This window comes from Geotrypetes seraphini, chromosome 16, assembly GCF_902459505.1.
Source record: "Geotrypetes seraphini chromosome 16, aGeoSer1.1, whole genome shotgun sequence".
NCBI lineage: Eukaryota > Metazoa > Chordata > Amphibia > Gymnophiona > Dermophiidae > Geotrypetes > Geotrypetes seraphini.
Window position 1 is genome coordinate 48890697 of NC_047099.1, and position 7292 is coordinate 48897988.

Below are 7292 nucleotides of genomic sequence, written 5' to 3' on the forward strand. Positions count from 1 at the left end.
CAGGCAGGAAGGGGTAAAACACGGACCTGACGGACCTCGCGGATCTAAAACCGAGGTCCGCGCCACGTGTAGTTTCTGGCTCTGACAGACCTCGGTGACAATTTAGCGCCGACGGATCCTAATACTTTTCCCTCCCTATGCTGAGACGGGTCCGTCGGCGCTAAATTGTCACCGAGGTCTGTCAGAGCCAGAAACTAACTACAAGCGGCAAGGACCTCAGATTTTTAAGGATGTGTGGGTTTAGATCCGTGAGGTCCGCGTTTTACCCCTTCCCCGTAAAAGAGGGGGTTTATAAATTAATTATCTAAACAGAAAACAAAAAAAGGGTTCCACCAAAGAGACTCCACAAGGAAAACAGCAAAAGAAACTGTGGAATTGATGATCCTGTCAGACGGGCGGGGATGGAGATAATTCCTTGTGGGGACGGGTGGGGACAGAGAGGATCCTGACGGGGACGGGTGAGGATGGAGAGGATCTTGGCGGGGACGGGTGGGGACGGAGAAGATCCTGGCGGGGACAGGTGGGGACGGAGAGGATCCTGGCGGGGACGGGTGGGGACGGAGAGGATCCTGACGAGGATGTAGAGGATCCTGACGGGGACGGGTGAGGATGGAGAGGATCTTGGCGGGGATGGGTGGGGACGGAGAAGATCCTGGCGGGGACAGGTGGGGATGGAGAGGATCCTGGCGGGGACGGGTGGGGACGGAGAGGATCCTGACGAGGACGGAGAGGATCCTGGCGGGGACGAATGGGGACAGAGAGGATCCTGGCGGGGACGGGTGTGGACAGAGAGGATCCTGACGGGGACGGGTGACGATGGAGAGGATCTTGGCGGGGACGGGTGGGGACGGAGAGGATCCTGGCGGGGACAGGTGGGGACGGAGAGGATCCTGGCGGGGACGGGTGGGGACGGAGAGGATCCTGACGAGGATGTAGAGGATCCTGACGGGGACGGGTGAGGATGGAGAGGATCTTGGCGGGGATGGGTGGGGACGGAGAAGATCCTGGCGGGGACAGGTGGGGATGGAGAGGATCCTGGCGGGGACGGGTGGGGACGGAGAGGATCCTGACGAGGACGGAGAGGATCCTGGCGGGGACGAATGGGGACAGAGAGGATCCTGGCGGGGACGGGTGTGGACAGAGAGGATCCTGACGGGGACGGGTGACGATGGAGAGGATCTTGGCGGGGACGGGTGGGGACGGAGAAGATCCTGGCGGGGACAGGTGGGGACGGAGAGGATCCTGGCGGGGACGGGTGGGGACGGAGAGGATCCTGACGGGGACGGGTGACGATGGAGAGGATCTTGGCGGGGACGGGTGGGGACGGAGAAGATCCTGGCGGGGACAGGTGGGGACGGAGAGGATCCTGGCGGGGACGGGTGGGGACGGAGAGGATCCTGACGGGGACGGGTGACGATGGAGAGGATCTTGGCGGGGACGGGTGGGGACGGAGAAGATCCTGGCGGGGACGGGTGGGGACGGAGAGGATCCTGACGAGGACGGAGAGGATCCTGGCGGGGACGAATGGGGACAGAGAGGATCCTGGCGGGGACGGGTGTGGACAGAGAGGATCCTGACGGGGACGGGTGACGATGGAGAGGATCTTGGCGGGGACGGGTGGGGACGGAGAAGATCCTGGCGGGGACAGGTGGGGACGGAGAGGATCCTGGCGGGGACGGGTGGGGACGGAGAGGATCCTGACGGGGACGGGTGACGATGGAGAGGATCTTGGCGGGGACGGGTGGGGACGGAGAAGATCCTGGCGGGGACAGGTGGGGACGGAGAGGATCCTGGCGGGGACGGGTGGGGACGGAGAGGATCCTGACGGGGACGGGTGACGATGGAGAGGATCTTGGCGGGGACGGGTGGGGACGGAGAAGATCCTGGCGGGGACGGGTGGGGACGGAGAGGATCCTGACGAGGACGGAGAGGATCCTGGCGGGGACGGATGGGGACAGAGAGGATCCTGGCAGGGATGGGTGGGGACAGAGAGGATCCTGGCGGGGACGGGTGGGGACAGAGAGGATCCTGGCGGGGACGGGTGGAATTTCTGTCCCCGTGCAACTCTCTAACACAAAGTCCTCTGGGCTGGTTCAATGCACACTCCTGCTAATTTGTAGATTCTCTCAGGCATGAAAGTGCAACATTGTAACAAGTTTCTACAGAGCTATAATTGGGCCTCGTGGTTAGAACAATGAGCCGAGGACTCGCTCACCTTCTCTCTACTTCCTTCCTGTGCTGAGCGTTTTTAACGGTTGCATAAAGGAGGCAAATGCAATTCTTAAACCGCGCCTATGGCTGCGCACGACGTACCCGCATCGCTGCCAAAAACGTTGGCAGTGATGGGCTTAACAAGGCTACGCGCCATTCTGGTTTGGCGTGAAAGCGCCACGGGACGTACCAGTGGGCGAAACATGGGCGGGGCGCCAATTTGCCTTACAGAATCCTGTAAGTTACGCACGCCCATGCCGCACTCAATGCGCAAACAGTTCCAACGGGCGTAATTGATGGCCATTGCGATAGATTGCCAGCCCACCAGGACAGTCACTGATATCTGTGGAGGAAAGACGATAGAGCAAATAAAAATAATCCTATCCATTTTTTGGAACGCCGATGGTGTCTTCTGCTAGAATTTTATGATGGAACTTTGGCACTTAGCGTGCTCCAATGTGGTATAAACATTAGCACGCAGTTTTACCTCTTCAAATGGGATGATCCCTTACCAGCGGGATCTGGAAAGGCCCAGTTGTCACCCATTATCTCCCCTCCACCCACCTGCTACTTGCAATACATTCACCCCCTAACACGGTCATAACATAATTACAACACAAACTCGGGAAGGGGTAAAACGCGGACCTTACGGACCTCGCGGATCTAAAACCGCGCGTCCTTAAAAATCCGAGGTCCGTGGATTGACAAGTCCGCCTTCGCTTTCCCTGCAGCTCAGCTCAGGCCCCCGGCTCCCTCGCGGATCTGAACTGCACGTCACATCCTTAAAAATCTGAGGTCCGCGCCACTGTTGAGGTCCCTGCCACTTTTAGTCTCTGGCTCTGACAGAGCTCGATGACAATTTAACTCTGACGGATCCTAATGCTTTTCCCTCCCTATGCTAGGATCCGTCAGAGTTAAATTGTCATCGAGCTCTGTCAGAGCCAGAGACTAAAAGTGGCAGGGACCTCAACAGTGGCGCGGACCTCGGATTTTTAAGGATGTGACGTGCAGTTCAGATCCGTGAGGTCCGCGAGGGAGCTGAAGGCCTGAGCTGAGCTGCAGGGAAAGCGAAGGCGGACTTGTCAATCCACGGACCTCGGATTTTTAAGGACATGCGGTTTTAGATCCGCGAGGTCCGTAAGGTCCGTGTTTTACCCCTTCCCCACAAACTCTCTTCTTGGGTAAATAGCTGCAGCTATTGGCAACCATAACAAGTTCAGAAATAAGAGAAAAGAGAACATTCCTAATAGCTCCCAACCCTGTCATGTCAGCAAGGGTCTGGGGGAGAGGTGGCATGTACCTCCATGCCCCATTTCCCAGGGTCGCTCAACCCAAAGGCACAGCTTCCCTGGATGAGCCAAGCAACCAGTAGCTCAGGGTAACTCCCCCCTCCGGGCATCCCAAGCAACCTCCCGACCGGTCACCATTGATCAACAAAAAGGGGCGGTTGGATGGGAAAAACCACCTCCAAGGGCCAGGTAAGCCTTGCATCCTCCGAGGTCCTGGCTTTTCTACCCCCTCCCCAGAACCCCTCGGAGCTGCTCCCCCCCCCCCCTGCGCCAATCCCTTCAAATTGCTTCAGCGGGAATTGGCACCAAACAATCACGTCCCCCGGAGGCCCTCCGCCCTCACAATGCTGCTGCCGACCTTCCCAGTACGGTCTCAACGGGCGACAACCAGCCCCGTGTTATGGTCTTCCATCGAGACCAGCTCTTGGGCTCACATTTAGTTCACCTGGTCCTCCATCTGTTACTTGGAACCACACATGCGGAATCATCCTAGCTATTCTGTTTTGGCTCTCTGGTTTCTACGGGACCCCCCTAATGGGTTCTCCTAGCTGTACTGCACCCAGAAAGAATCTAAAGATGCGATTGGCGTGACCTGGTCTTTTGACTGCACTGGGCTTGTTTATCAGATGGACCCGACCTTGACGCAAGTGATTTGAAGCCACAACACCGTCCTTCAAGATAAACAGTGCCCGGGTCCATCACAGTGCACAAACCAGGAAGTTCTTCAAAGGCAGAGAAAGCCTGACTGGTGATGTGCTCAAAACAGAAAGGTTCAAGGGTGAAAAAAAAAAAAGGGAAGGAATGCCAAAGAGTCAGAGGGTTGCAGAGAAATCTGGAAACAGCTGAAGCTGTGATTTTTTTTTTTCAAAACACTTTTTCTTCTTCCTGCTGACCCGGTCATGAGATGGGCTGTGGGGGAGGGAAAGAACTGGAGTATGTGAAAATCAGGGTGGCGAGAGAGGATCTTGGCATGCAGCACATGCGGCCAGCGTGTAAAGGCATGCAGCTGAGCTGATTCTTTCTCTCATCCCTAAAGGGACGGTGGATGGCAGGCACCAGAGCTGCCAGCACAACTGGTCCTGAGCCCAGGTCTGGTCTGACCCCTTTCCCTCTCTACATATTGCAGGTCCTGCTTTTTAAGAAGAACTGGGGATTGGAATATATGTATGTAACCATTTTGTAAACCGTTTTGATATAAAACGGTATAGAAATTTTAAAAATAAAGAAATGAAATAACTCGAGATTCCCTACTGGGGTAGACACAGTCCATCAAGCCCAGTATCCTGTTTCCAATAATGGCCAACCCAGGTCCCAAGTACCTGGCAAAATCCCAAGTAGTAAAAAGTGTAGTTACTTACCTGTAACGTAGGTTCTCCGTGGACAGCAGGATAGTCAGCCACATATGGGTGTTGTCCCAACAGCTCCCAATTTACGGATAAGCTCTCCAATAGCTCAGAGAGATTTTTTTTCTCTCTCTCTCTCTGAGCACGTGCAGTGCCCGGGACCCACTGGACATGCCCAAGCCCTACCCATTTCCCCCCTGCTTCCCCCTAATCCCCAGTCTTTAGTTTCTTCATCTTAATAATGGCTGATGGACTTTTTGTTTTAGGAAATTATTGTTCAAACCTTTTTTTTAAACCCTGTTCAGCTAACTGCTTTCATCGCATTCTCCAGCAACAAATTGCAGAGTTTAATTACACATTGAGTGAAATTTTCTCCCGTTTGGTTTTAAATCTAATGCTTCGTAGCTTCATCGCATGTCCCCTAGTCCTAGTATTTTTGGAGAGAGTAAACAAGCGATTCCCATCTACCCTAGACATGTATCATATCCCCCCTGAGCCGTCTCTTCTGCAGACTGAAGAGCCCTAGCCGCTTTAGCCTCTCCTCATAGGGAAGTCGACCCATCCCTTTTTTTCATTTTTGCCACCCTTGTCTGTACCTTTTCTAATTCCTCTAAATCTTTTTTGACATTATGGCGACCAGAACTGCACACAGTATTTGAGGTGCGGCCGTACCATAGAGCGATACGAGGGCATTATAACATTTTCATCTTTGTTTTCCTGACAATTCCTAACAGTCTCTTTGCTTTCTTAGCAGCCGCCGCCGCACATTGAGCTGAGGATTTCAACGTATCCTCAACCATGACACCCAGATCCTTTTCCTGGGCTGTGACTCCTAACGTGGAATCCGGCATCACATAGCTATATAGCTCGGTTCCTCGCTTGCTCGCATTAAACGCCATCTGCCATTTTGACGCCCAGTCTTCCAGTCACACAAGGTCCTCTTGCAATTTCTCATAAACCTCTTTCGATTTAACTACTTTGTGTCGTCAGCAAATTGAATGATCTCACTAGTTATTCCCATCTCTAGATCATTGATAAATATGTTAAAAAGTAGCGGTCCCAAACCAGAAAACAAAAACCCCTCAAAGATAAAATGTAAGTCTATCTTTAGAAAGACCACTTGTAAATAATAATGTGAAATCCTTGGCTCTCAAGGTTTGTTAAGGAGGAGGAAAAGCCTCCCACTGTCGCTTTGGCATGCGGGCAGGCATTAATAGAAACATAGAAACATAGAAATAGACGGCAGATAAGGGCCCACGGCCCATCTAGTCTGCCCACCTTAATGTCCCTCCCCTACCTTTGCCCTGTGAAGAGATCCCATGTGCCGATCCCATTTGGCCTTAAAATCAGGCACGCTGCTGGCCTCAATCACCTGTAGTGGAAGACTATTCCAGCGATCAACCACTCTTTCAGTGAAAAAGAATTTCCTGGTGTCACCTCGTAGTTTCCCGCCCCTGATTTTCAACGGATGCCCTCTTGTTGTCGTGGGACCCTTGAAAAAGAAGATATCTTCCTCCGCCTCGATGCGGCCCGTAAGATACTTGAACGTCTCGATCATGTCCCCCCTCTCTCTGCGCTCCTCGAGCGAGTATAGCTGTAATTTGTCAAGCCGTTTTTCGTAACCGCAGGAATACCTCATTGGCATTAAATAAAAAACCCCTCTTCCTCTCCAATTCCATCCAACGTAAAGAGCTTTAAATGTAACCAACTTGAAGGGGTCCTTTTATTAACACGCCCATTATAATCTTTAGCACGCATTAAATCGGTTAGTAAAAGGACCCCTAAATGTCCTTTAAAATGTCCAGCATTCATTAAATGTTTCAAACATGAATAAATTAGCATCCCCTATGGGTGTCCAATCTTTTGGCTTCCCTGGGCCGCATTGGCCCGAAAAAAAATGTTTCTGGGGCCGCCCAAACGCAAGACAGAGGAGGGAACTGGCAAGACGGTAAAGACCCGGGGGCAGCAGAGGAAAACACTGACCGGGGCCGCACAAAATCCTTCACGGGGCCACATGCGGCCCTCGGGCACCAGGTTGGACACCCCTGCCCTATTTGATCAAACGTATCTGCTGGACAGCTTATTTAAACTTCTTTGCTCTTCCACTTATCTCGGGCTGCGCTTGAAGACTCTGAGCTTGTGAATATTGACCATTGAAACCCACTCTCTGTTTTCTGTCTTTCAACCAGTTCTTAACCCATAATGGGGGTGCGTGGCGCAGGGGTTAGAGCTGTGGGTTCAAATCCCTCGCTGCTCCTTGTGACCCTGGGCAAGTCACTTAATCCCCCCCATTGGGTGTCAGGTCAAAAGCGCGCCGGGACAAAGGCGCGCACAGACAATTGAGCGCAGCGCGGAGGTGCGCGCCGCACAAAATTACTGTTTTTACGGCTCCGACGGGGGGACATGGGGGGGAACCCCCCCACTTTACTTAATAGTGATCGCGCCGCAT